The sequence below is a fragment of the Glycine max genome, unplaced genomic scaffold, assembly GCF_000004515.6.
Source record: "Glycine max cultivar Williams 82 unplaced genomic scaffold, Glycine_max_v4.0 scaffold_229, whole genome shotgun sequence".
In the NCBI taxonomy this organism is placed as follows: domain Eukaryota; kingdom Viridiplantae; phylum Streptophyta; class Magnoliopsida; order Fabales; family Fabaceae; genus Glycine; species Glycine max.
Genome location: NW_024464820.1, coordinates 520 through 13989, shown reverse-complemented (window position 1 = coordinate 13989; position 13470 = coordinate 520). Strand labels below are relative to the sequence as shown.

The 13470-nt window shown below is 31.1% G+C and overlaps 1 non-coding gene across 1 annotated transcript; it reads right to left on the bottom strand.

The window, feature by feature from the left end:
- Nucleotides 1-13022: 13022 nt before the first annotated feature.
- LOC113001031 (U6atac minor spliceosomal RNA) lies at nt 13023-13127 on the bottom strand. The gene has a single exon (XR_003266363.1). It is a non-coding gene; the product is annotated as a U6atac minor spliceosomal RNA (small nuclear RNA).
- Between the last annotated feature and the right edge of the window lie 343 nt (nt 13128-13470).

The following is a 13470-nucleotide window of genomic DNA, read 5'->3' as shown; positions in this document are numbered from 1 at the left end:
ACATGCTGCTACAATATGAAGTATATCTTCATGAACCTGTAATTAATATACGAAATCATTTTATTACACAATTATATAATTATTTATTTTTTTTATTTTAAATTCTAATTTTTTTTCTTGAAGAATGGTAAGATTTTGTAAGAGTAATTTTTTAAAAGCCATGTCTTAATTAAAGAAAAAAAATCAAATCACAACATATAAGAAAATATTTATTAGACGTGATTGATTAACATGGCAGTATCAAATGAAACAAGAATGGTTTCCCTCTCATATTTTTCTTTTAAAAAAATTATATATACAGGTTAATTAATTTTTTTATAAAATATAGTTATGAAATTTATTAATTAACATAATTTTGTATGTTTAAGCTTGTTATTATTTTACTCCTCCACTACTTATTTTCTGGATATGTTCATGTTAATTAATCCCTATTAAATATTTTAATCCCCAACATATGAACACGGAAGATTCCAGCTGTAATATCCCAATTTTTCGTAAATAAATTTAAAAAGCTTTTTAGTAAAATAAATAAATAAATAAATAAATATAGAGCAAATAATAGGCTGAGTACCCTAGGTATAAATAGTTATGTTAAGTCAGCTGCCTCATTTTGCTCTCATTTTCGTTTTTCCCCTTCTCCTCTCAAAACTCTTTCTTTTTCCCGCAGCCCACCAAACCAGTCTCAGAAAAACGACGATGTCGAACCCGTTCACCGTTGGATCGTCGTGAAATTTGAGTATCATGTTCTCAACACAATTCTGAGCATTCTCACCGTTGGGAATTTCGATATCATGTCTGAAATGAGAGAAACACCCTTCGCATTGTAGCCTTTTTCTTTCCCGCAGAAACCCAGAGCTGTCTTGGTAAAACTATGATCCCGGTTTCGTTAACCGTTGGATTATTGTGAAATTTGGATATGTTGTTTGAAATTCAATTCCGCACGTTTCCACCGTTGGGATTTGCGAGATAATATTCGTGGAGAGAGAAAAAGGAATCGCATGAAGACAGTATAAGTGGAGGTTTCAATCTCTTCTCCGTCTCTCTGACGTTTGGGAATTCTATCGGAGCAGTTGGAGGAATAACTGAAAGAATTTCAGGAAACCGCTAGAGATGTTGCTATCCCTGGCTGAAGACACGTGAGTCCGCTCAGAGGTAAGGGATGAGTTATTCACAGTTGGGGATTAGTGAGAACATGTGTAGGGATCCTTAGAGGATTAAATTGGGGTTTTATTTTGAGATGTTTATTAAATTGCAATTTTTCCTTTATGATTATAAATAAAATATTGATGTCCTAATGAAAATTGCTTGATAAATTGTGCTCTTGATATTTGTATATTTCGACCTATGATTTTGATATAATTGTGTAATATTAGTTAAGGGGTTTTAGTCCTAATGTTGTGATAGTGTTTTATATAAATTGTTATATTGAGGATATGAAATGATGATTCAAGTTGTGAGTATGTGATGAATTGTAGAAGAATATGTTGCTTTGAGATTATAATATTGTTATTAAGATTGAGTATAAGTGTAAAGTTGAACATGTGTTAATTTGTGAGATACGTGTAAACATGTGATGGTGGATTGTCACACTATGAGAAGTGAAATTGTGAATGAGTTCTAGTTGTGGATAAGTGTGTAGTTAACACTTGATGTGAAATTACTTGTGTTGTAAGCTATGAATTGTACAATAACCCGACCAGTGTTATCTTGAGAAAAGCGTTGATGCGCAGTGTTAAAGAGAAAATGTAGGTTTCCTATTTAGGAGCCAGTGTTAAATCATAGTGCGATTGTGTTGAACGTGTTTAAAACACGAGTGTAAGGTCGTGGGTATTGTATAATTCATGAGCAGTGTCTGCATGCAAAAATTATTTTAGGGGTTGGACCTGAATCAGGAGGGAGAGGCCCTGACGGACTCTTCGGAGTGTAGGCCTTGGGGGTCACCGGGTTTGAGTGCTCCTTTAAGCCTATGCTGATCTCATATGGTTGGAGCATTCTCGCAAAACATCGTGACCCTGACTGGTCTCCCTATGATCTTACTTAGTGAGAGTGACCTGACAAACCCATTGTGTGGTGTGTCTTGTTATGTACTCCTAAGCGCCCCAGGGTGGTTTTTCACTGACATGGTACCACATTGCATATAGGATTGAGTCTTAGCATAACTATTGCATATGCTTGCTAATTGATGTGTTATTATATCTTGATCGAAGTGTGGGATTCTTGTGTAATGTGATTGATAATTGAAAAGTGAATTTTGAATGATGAAGTGGTGAAGTTACGTGAGCTATGTTTAAGCAAGTGGTATCTCATTTATATAATATGTATATTTAATTGTCTTGTTTATCTATTAGCTAGGAATGTGATAACTCACTCCCTGTGTGTTGTTGTGTTTGGATCCTGTGATGATCTTGAACTTGTGTTCGGGGGAGCAGATGAATAGGTGGATGACTATGAAGAACCTCATGCTAGAGGACACGGAAACACCACGCTCTGATAGGATGTGACATTAGGATATAGGTTCTATATTAATTGTATGAGACTTATATGATTATCTTTGAGTCGAGATGAATTTATTATTTATTTGGACAAGTTTGAATATGATGTAGAAGAAAGTGAATGTGAGCCTTTTATCCATTTGAAAAGCTTGTATTTAAAAATGTTTTAAAAATACTTTTAATTAATATTTGAATTTTTATTCCTTTATTAATATATATATGAGGGGTAGAGGGTGTCACACCAGCCAAAAGATATAATTGAACACAGAGAATACCACCTTTTTTTTTTGGTCTAGAAGAATACCACCTGTTTAACAGAACATGCATCTACAAGTTATTGGTGGTTTTTTCTTCTTCTTACGATAGCATAGAAGAATATTATTGTGAAAATTCAGAAGTTAATTTGTCTTATCACATGAAAGTTTGAGGACACAATTTATGCCGAAAACATAAGCTCCCACTATCTACTTCATCAACAGACTACATATATGTGATATGATTCTAAAAAGAAAACATGTATAAACAGCCAGTTAAGTTAAATCCAAGCAATTGTTTTCCAAGTCTGCCAACCCTTAAAATATGGGTTAGAAAATTAAGCTCGCCAATCACATCAAAAAGGAAAATTAAAACACGCCCACTAAAATATTTAAATCAAAAGAAAATTAAAGGAAACTCACGCTGATACATTAGTTTGTGGAAAAATTCTGTCTTCACGGTATTCTTTTTCCATACTAGGGTCCGTTGACTGATACAACAGCTAATCGCTGTCAAGTTTCAAATATATCAACCAAATATTGAGATAAATGCAACAAAATCAAAAATAAAAAAGAACCTCGTGCATTTACATTATCTGAAATTCTTTGAATGGTATCTGGTCCAAGAGAAAATTCCAAAAGCAAATTTATTTTAAAGGATATAAAAATACAATAAAAAGAATATTTTTATACCAGGAAATATGTAAAATGAACAAATAAGGAGAGAAATATTTATGTTCACAATATAACATGCTAGACAGAATTATCAATTGTTAATGGCACAACGATGTGTAAACTAAGACAAAGGCTCTAAGTCAATTGTCTTTCCTCTCAATATTTTATCACGAGTAGTGATTTTTACATCACATCTTAACCTAAAATTATAAGGCTCATATTTATAATTTTTTCTTCACTTATTATATGGTACTCAACTTTTTCATTTCTATATCATGTGAGACTTCTGTTAGTACTTGTACTTTAATAATCTTTTCCCTCAAGTTTGTGTCTCTTTCACATGTTAGCCTTCTCCTAGAGCATAAGCCATTTTTAATCCAAGAATATTCAATGATGACTTTTAGAGCTTAATTGTTACTGCCCCTAACTTGTCTAGCCATTGTTACAACATGTTCTAGTATCTTGCACTATTGCAACACCTACAACTTTGCTACTTGACATTCATGCATGAATTTATCTGTCTGAAAGACTTTTGATACAAAGAACTCTATATACATGAATCCATCGACGTCATCTTACTCGTCTATGTCAGTGACCAAGTCAAACCATTGACTCTGATATCAATTTTTTAAAAAATCGAAGAGAGTAAATACGAGAGAGATTTTCCGCAATAGGTCACCAAACAAATTATATAAGTGAACTTGACACTATCATCTTAACACTCCCATGCTTATTTTTGAATAAAAAAGCTGTAGGCGGATTCTAGAATAATTTTAATAGCATAAGAGATAGGCAAAACCAAAACATAGTTTTAGTTCACAAACTAAACAGGATCTAGACTTGTATGTGAGCCCCTCATTTCCAAAATCCAACCCCATCCTCTATTAGCTGTCCCAATCATAGAAGTAACACAATGCATAATATTAATTTAAAGCATAACAAACTATATATGTTCAAGAGCCAACCACTAATGTAAAGTGTGCTAAGCCAGTTCGTATACATACGCAGTAGGGTTAGCTACGTTAGAGCCTAACAGAACGGAATATTGAATGGCTGGTTCTGGAATTTGATCAATTACAATGTAATTCGGTAAAATTTGTTTTAAAACTTCATAGAAAATATCTTTTTTTCTATGCTCATTCAACCCTGCTCTTAGACATTAACTTATTTATAAGTAAAAATCAGAATGCAGGGGAGAGTGAATATGATACGGCTTACCAGTAGGAAGAGGACTTCTAAGAACACCAGAGAAGTGTAATGTACAACAAGAATACAGTTTCGTGGGAATCAATTTTCAATTTCCTATGCATTTAGATAGCGAACTAGTAATTATTATAATTTCGAAAACAAAAGTGGTCAGAAGATCAACATGTCCTCACTTATACAAACTCAATCGATGGCACAAAAAAACAAAATTCCTTTTCAATTTCCATTCCATGTCTGGAGCAAAAGTACTTCCACAACAGCAATGGGAACAAAATAGCGTGCATAATGCAAATTGGTATTAATGACTGCTACAATTTTGTAATCTGCAGCATATAACAAAGCTTTGGAGGATGCTATTGCTGTTCTTATCCAAATTGCAATTAATGCCTATTGATTCTGGGGATTGTAATTTCTTTTTGCTTACATAGTACCTTTTTGTGTTGAGGATTTCTTCCTCCCATTAATAGCAACAAGTTTGGTTGTTGACAATTTATCAACTCTGATTTTAATATATGATAACATATTCTGATCCACGTGAGTTAAGGGTGAAAGATTAACTAAAATAGTAATAGGATTTGGTGCTATGTTTTATTCAAATTCAGCTGAAAAGTTCATGATGTGACATTTTGTTGTTAGGTCCAATCCAATATTGTTCTAGAGGATTCTAGTAGTTTCGGTGATGTCTTATATGTTTTACAACTTCTGTTTTTATTTTATATTTTCGCTTCTCTGAACTGTTTTTAACTCAAACGAGATTATTTCTTTTATATTTCTAAGAGAAAAATTTCTTATTTGCTCGTTACAGACAATGGTTATGATATCTATATGTGAATAATAAATTCAGTTAGCACTGCTGATTTTGTATGCTCTTTTTCCAATCTACTCTGATGTCTTATCAATAAATATTCTGGAAATGGCTATCATATAGACGCCAAGCACTTTAATTGCATAATTCTAACATCATGTTTTAGAGCTGACGACAGAAAGCTTTTTTTATTTATTTATTTGGAGCTAAGGATAGTATGACAAAAGTTTCTGTAACAATATTATGTATGTAACATGTCGTCAATTGTAATGAAGAATTATGCCTAATCTGATTTTTATGCTTCCAAGTCTCCTATTCAGGATCAAGCTTCAGGCACCAAAGAGAAAAGTGGCGATTTTAAAGATTGTTGTGTCTCTGAACATCAAGCCAGAGACAAATGTGGTGCAGCAGGATGTAACAGACAAGTAAATACACTATATAGAGCACGAGTTGTATCAAGTTTCCTAAAGATGATGGTATATATATGCCGAAAAAGCATGACATGACAAGTTAAGAAAAAGCAATGATGTAAAATTCATAAGCTCTTTGATATTGGACCTTAAAAATGGTTGGACAATAAATAAAATGAAGTGAAGATAGCTGGATGTTGACCAACTTCATTTTCACACCTTTGTTGATAAGAAGTATTGCTGAATCAAGGTATAGCCGTAGAGGACGAGGAGAACCTCAATAGACAGCTATGACACCAGCATGTTGATGTAATAATTGTCTAATTTGCACTGAATACTTTGATGATAAAAACAAAAGCATTTTTAATTATTCAATTACCAACAAATCAGTGTAATTAAAGAGAAATGCTAATGTAATTATAATCATTATTTTGTAAGTCGTAAAGCGAGTATTTAAATTTTGCAGGCTTAAATAAGTAGTCGGAACATACTAGCCTGATCAACAAACATTATTTTGATATTTCGCATTCTTGCTGACATGTATAAATTGGCAATAAAAGAAAAAATTGCAAAAAGATTATACAATAAAAGACAATCAAATCAATAGGTTTTTCTAAACACTCATTTTGCATTGCATAGCAAACATCAATACTACTACATAGTACATATCGCATTCATTCAGCTAGCTATTCATAAAGCTTTCATCCCAGATTGAAATTTTGAAGCTAATACGCCATAAACTGCAAATTCCGTGCCTATTTCGTGTTATTCATTTATTTTATTATATTATATTTTCATGCCAGATATGTGAAAAGCTGGCGGATTCACTTCTAATTTCTAATATTGATTTGAACTTTTCTACGACCTTAGGTGTGGGAACAGTCTCATTAGCGTCTTTAGATTTTTCTCTTATTTGGAGTAAATTATAGATAATACACTCGTGCATATGTTATGTTTATACATAAAGATTACTATTATTATTTTTAAATAAAGCTTGTTTTGTTGTTCTGATTTCGTTTCTAAAATTATAGCGTGTGTAAAATGCGCTCTATTTTATATTAAGTTGACATATAAACGATTATAAAAATGAAAGTTTCATTATTCTGATTACGTTCTAAAATTATAGCAGATGTGAAATCTATTTAATTATAATATTATAAATTCTGAGCCAATTGTTAAAATTTTTAATGTGTTGACTGGTTAGTGAAAAGGGACTGTGTGATGAAGACCATTTGTTGGGCAACAACTTTTGCTCAACTACCTTTGGTATGTGTATGAACTATGAACACATTGTTCTATTTTCCATAAGATATATGGCTTCACCTTGTTTCACCTTTCTTTAAGAGGCCTTTGAGGTTTCGTCAACGTTGTTCTCATGGTTTGATTAAAAAATAACATTTGTTAGGTAATTAACAACGCAGAGCACGCAGGGCAATTCATTTATATATGAGAGGTTGAAGACAGGTGTCTTTAATTTTCCACATGTTCTTATTTTCTCTCCTCTTCTTTGCCTTCAACTCACTACTTAATTATAACCCTTACGTTTCTTTTATTTTGAGTCCTTTAATTTCATACTAAAAGCAAATTAAGACAATAATTTAGTACAGTTTTTTTTCCTTAACAATTGACATTTACAAATTCAGCAAACATTGACCTTTACAAGGACTAATTAAGGGACAATAAATACAACAAATTTGAATAAAAAGGTACTTAAAACCTTCAAATCTGCATTTGATTTTTTCACTTTGTGTTGTCGTTGTCTTATGAGCAACAATACATTGGTAGCCTTTTCTCGTGCTAAAAGCAAAGGAAACTGAACTCCAAATCAGATGCAGTTTGAATTTGTCATTTTGAGTAGTCATTTGTATGATGATGACCATTGTGAGCAAAGAAGGGACACAAAATGATGTGTTTGCAAGAGATGCCTTGCTGTCTGGGTAAGGTTTAAATTACTTTCTGAATTTTTGAATTAATTTGTTAATTGTAATTATTTGGCTTCATTTTATTATACCCAATTGTACGTAGAATCAAAGGAAAGTCGCTTTTGTTCTACACTACAGTTTTCGTACAAGTTAGCATTTTTTATTGGAGTTCGTTACTTCAATTAGTCACATGTTCTTAATATGTACTTTTAGGCATTAATTAGTATGATACCCGCGTGATTGCATGGGTCCCTTTGATTTTCGCTCATCCAAAATGATCCCGTACATATTAATGTATTAATAAGATGATATATACTACATTCATCAAAGTAATAATACACACTCATGAAAAACATATCTTGATTTTTTTCCAGTTAAGTTTGTTCTTCTTATTATTATTTTTTATAAATATCATAATTAGGACATTTTTTCCTCTGTGAGACTTTGTAGTATCTCTACATATTTTAATTCTTTAAAGATTAATTCTTAATTTAAAACTTAGTCATAATTAAAGTTTATCACCTTTTGCCAAGAACGTCTTGTGTGAGAAGTTTCTATTTGTTCTATAAGTATTGCAACTAATTTTTACCTCCAAAAGTTAAGTGTTTAATTATTTGTATCTGTTCTTTTTTTTTAACTATTTTAATTATAATTTTAATACTATAATAATAATAATGTAATTTTCGTCATTGTAAAAAAATAGAAACCTTTTGCCATTTTCTTTTTATCGACATATTTGAAAGGAAGATAGTAAACCTATGGTGCTGCAAGAAAAAAAAATCACTATTGATTGATTTCTATGAATTATGGGGTGCTGTTCCCAACTGTTTTTTAATAAAAATTTCAAATTAAAAATAAAATATAACTAAGTAATTAAAATTACGAGAAAAATGGAAACTGCGTCTCCTATACGTATAAAATTTATATCCTTCTTCCTTTCAGTATGGTAATGGCATGGTGTGGATATGTCTTTCAAGATACGTCAACTGGAAGCAATATTTTCCTCCTTTCTCACTGGTAATCACGAAATAACCAATTTTTTTTTTTTTTACAAAGAAACGTATATTTTAATAAAGGCTATGAATTAATTAAGGACATGATCTCGTCAGCCACTTTTAAACCTTTCCCTTTTTGCTTTTTCTGTTCTGAATTATTACATAATGCATGTGACCACATATATGCCGTGCCAAAATTACACACACTAACAAAACCTAACAATAGATATTTCTTGTGCAACTCATTAGACATAAGCTAGCCCTCTTAAACAAAGTAACATTGTAGGAACAATTTTAGTCATACATGCATTAGACGAACCATAAAGAAAAGTGTCTTCCAAGTAATAAGCTACTTTGGTCTTTGGCTTTGCAGCACCCACCTGGCCTCCTCAACTACCTTTTCTCTAGCTTAGAGAGGTAAAAGGAGAGAGAGACTGAACTTTGTTTTGATATGGGCCAAACTTGGGGTGATTGCAACATTCTATGCAAGAACCCTACTTTTGTTTGTTAATTAGTACACTTTAAAGGAATAACTAGTTGCCTGCCTTTGCCTATTGTCTTATTTGTTGGTGACCCTTGTCATTGTCAACAATATAGTTTGGATAAATAAATGTTTATTCCTTCTTGAATGCATTCTAATTAAAATATGATGGTGGGGGCAAAATAGGTTTGGGATTGGAATCGAAGAGATGATATGCTTGCATATTGATATGGTCAAGTTGTGACTTTGACTTATCTTTATGTTCACATCATATATCATTCCCCCTTATATAGGGCTATATGTACAGTTTTAACAAAATCAAGTTTAAATCATGAGCATCATTATCAAAATTAGTTTTGTTAGCACGGTTAGTTTGACAAATTCGAATGCATAATTATATTGTTGTCCTACATTGCTTTTATGTTTCAGAGACTCCAATAATGTGTGGTGGAGCCAAATTTTCAGGTTAATGGTAGTGGGTGTAAAGTATATTAATTGTATGGTATGGAAAGAGAGGAAAAAACACTATTTTATCAATTTGGGTATATATAGGATATTATCAAGGTTTTAATTAAACTGCAGTCTAAAATTAATGCAATAACGGCCATAACATTAAGATTTTTAAGGTTTATAAAATCAGATTTCAACAACAATCCTTACCACATTTTACTACTTTTTTTTTTGTTACTTAAGATTTTTCAGGACTTTACATTCATGACCCACAACTCGACAATTTAAAATCATAGATGTGATAACAATCATATTATTTGCTAACAATCATACATTCCTTTCCTTCCCATGGCATTCGTACCTCTCCCAAACTAAACCTCTTTAACTGCATGTAACTCAAGTACTGATCAACTTTTCAATATATGATTTACAATAGTTAGAATAATAATTACCAAAAAAAAAAAGGATTAGAGATGTAAGGAATGAAGATCTGAAAGTGTGACACCCATGGTTTATTACAGTTCATCAGTATGACAAATTTGGCTTTTATTGTGTTCTTTTCTTTCCATACCATACATTATTATACACCCACTAACACTTTACCTGAAAATTTGGCTCCACCACGTTAGAATCTCTGAAACATAAAATGAAAGCAATGCAGGATAATAATAAGACCATGCATATCGAATTTGCCAAACTAACAATGATAATAAACTTTTCGTAATGGTGCTTATGGTTTAAACTTGATTAATTTCGTTTGTAATCTCTTCAGTCCCATACATCTTAATCTTTTAGATGGTTCAATAGGAGTTTTGTTATAGTAACTACATTTATCTTGCTATATGACGAAGTAATCTCTGTCCTAAAGTTTAGAGCAATGCGTCAAAGTGAAACTGGCAGAAAACAAGTATTTCGGCTTCAACCAAATCCTACTTATCCTCTTTTTATTACTTCCTAATTAACTTTCAATATAGTATTATTGAGGTAAATGCACCTAAAATAGCAACGAAACACAATTGATTAGTAGTTTTCCAAATGAATTGTCATAAAGAAAATCATAAAAAGCATCCAGAGATCTAGAGCAAAAGTATAAGTTGACACACAAAATAAGGTTTTAAAACAAAAACAAGTTATAGACAAAATAGTCTTAAAACATCTCCTTCAACCTTACCTTTGCAGTTGAAGTTTCATACCTATAGTGTCTGATAGTCATCTTATCTTCATATATTCAAACAAAATAAAAATTTCTATTTTAACTTTTTTCCTATTATTTGATATCAGAACAATTATCTAAGCAAAATTGAGCATAAGTTGTTTGAAATTAGAATATAGTAACTTTAGAGCATGATTTGACAATGCATATTAAAAAGTATTTTTTTTATACATAATTTTGAAATTTAAATTTTGGAAATTATTTTTTCTTAGTTTCAGAATTTAAACTCTGCAACAATGAAACTACACTCATCAATATTTAGGGTATTATCGGAAATTAAAAAATTGAAGCGAGGTGTGAAATAACAAAAAACAATGGCCTTATGTAAATCAAACAAAACTCCATCATTTGAGACCCAATTAACGGGTAGAATATCTAACCGAAATTAAAAAAAAATGCAAGCATGAGCCATATGAGGGATGTGTTTGGGACACCCATCATTTTTGTTGGTACACCCAGCAATTTTTCAAAATACCAAAAATACCCACCAAAATGTCCTTATGGGTATTTTTTATTATAAACAGCAAATTAGTTTTTTCATTTCTGCAACACCTTTCTTTTTTGGGAAATCGCACTCCCTTTGTGTAACTTTCTTCCATTAGTGTCCTTTTGTAAGTGTTTGTAATCGTCGGTGATGTACACGTGTTGTTTACGGATATACGGTGAAATTCAATGATTTTTTGTTATCGGAGAAGAAGAGGTTCAAATTTTTTTTTCAAAACATACGGATTGACAATCCGTATGATTCATATGAATCTGTACAAACCATACAGATTGCCAATCTGTATGAACCATACGGATTGCCAATCCGTATGTTTTAAATTTTTTTAAATTATAATTTATTTAGAATTTTTTATACATTTAATTTATTTACAAAATCTGATAATCAAACAAATTTGACTGAATGTTGTATTTAGATATTTATTACAATAATTAATAGTTAAAAAAATTTAGTATTTATTTGAATGATGTATTTGAATGTGTATTACAGTGATTGAAAATTAAACAAATATGATATTTAATTGAATGATGTATTTAGATGTTTATTACAACAATTGATAATTAAACTATTTTTTTTATTTTTTTACATATGTAAATTTTTATTAAACTTATGATTTTTATTTACAAATTATATATATAAAAAATTTATTATTAGATAAAAATTAATGATCACAAAATTTATTGTGTAAATTTACATATGCATTAAATATATATTAAAAATTTTAGTATTATATATAGTGACATTAATTATTTTATAATATAATTGATTTATTAGTTCGGTTGATTAGAACATTGTGTTAATAATACGAAAATAATAAGTTTGATTCTTACTTGAACCATTAATTTGTAAAACATATTTTTAAAAAAATTCGTATCCATTTTACAAAAAGGCCAAACTGGAATTTCACATGTTATACTTTCTGGAAAGATTTTTTTGAAATACACTTAACTTCCTTTTTTTTTTTGTATTTCCTAGATGACCTTTTTGGAAAGGCGGTTCTAGAAAAACAAAAAACATATTTCTGGAAAGGCTTTTTTGGAAATATAGAAAAGTGTATTTCAGAAAAACAAAAATAACTTTCAGAAAGGTCTTTTCTAGAATACATTAATTTTTTTATATTTCAAGAAAGGTTTTTCCTAAATTATATTTTTGTACATTTGAAAAGGCCTTTCCACAACTATAAAAAAATTAGTGTTATGAAAAGGCATTTCCAGAATATGTTTTTATATTTCTGAAAAGGTTCTTCAGGAATTATGTTTTATACTTCTAAAAAGACCTTTGCAGAATTATGTTTTTATACTTTTGGAAAGGCTTCTATGAAAGAATAAAAAATTGTATATTCTTGAACTTTTATTTTGTTCCTAACTTTGTCGGTGGCTTTGTGCTTTCTTTTCTGCATTAGGCTGGTTTGGTGGTGGTGTAAGGAGGTTGCAACAATGGCGTTTGGGTTGACAATCGACAGTGGTTTTGGTGGAGGCTTGGCTTGCTTGGGAGAGACAGGGTATTTGTGTCCATTTGGGTCCTTTGGAGGTGCAAGGAGCAAAAAAGGGAGGTGCAAGAAGAAAAAAGGGAGATCCAGAAAGTAAAATCCAAGTTATTGTTGTTAGGGATCTACTGAAAGATGGGTACTGGGTAGCCTTTACCGGATGTGTTAACCAGATTTGAGAATTGTTTCCGTCCTTGTCAAGAGAGATGAAAATCATCTCTCCTTTTCACCTTTTCACTAAAATCTACTCAGTTATGCAAATAGCTTGGGAGAATCATTTTAGGAAGACCTTACTCGAGTGTCTCTTGAACAGTTGTTCACCCTTATTAATAAGGTTTGTCGTCAATTCAATCCTTACTTTCACATGATGGATCTCATCACGAGTATACTGGCTAGGAACCAAACTAAAATTTTTTGTTTAGGGGCTTTGCCCCTTCTTGAAACCAAAAAAAGAAACAAAGAAGTAACTTTTTTACGCCTGCTGTTAGAGATTCCACATGTTACAAACTGATTTTGTATAATTAAATTAGAATCAAATTCACATTTTAAGATAATATTAGAACTTATCCTAGTAAGTCT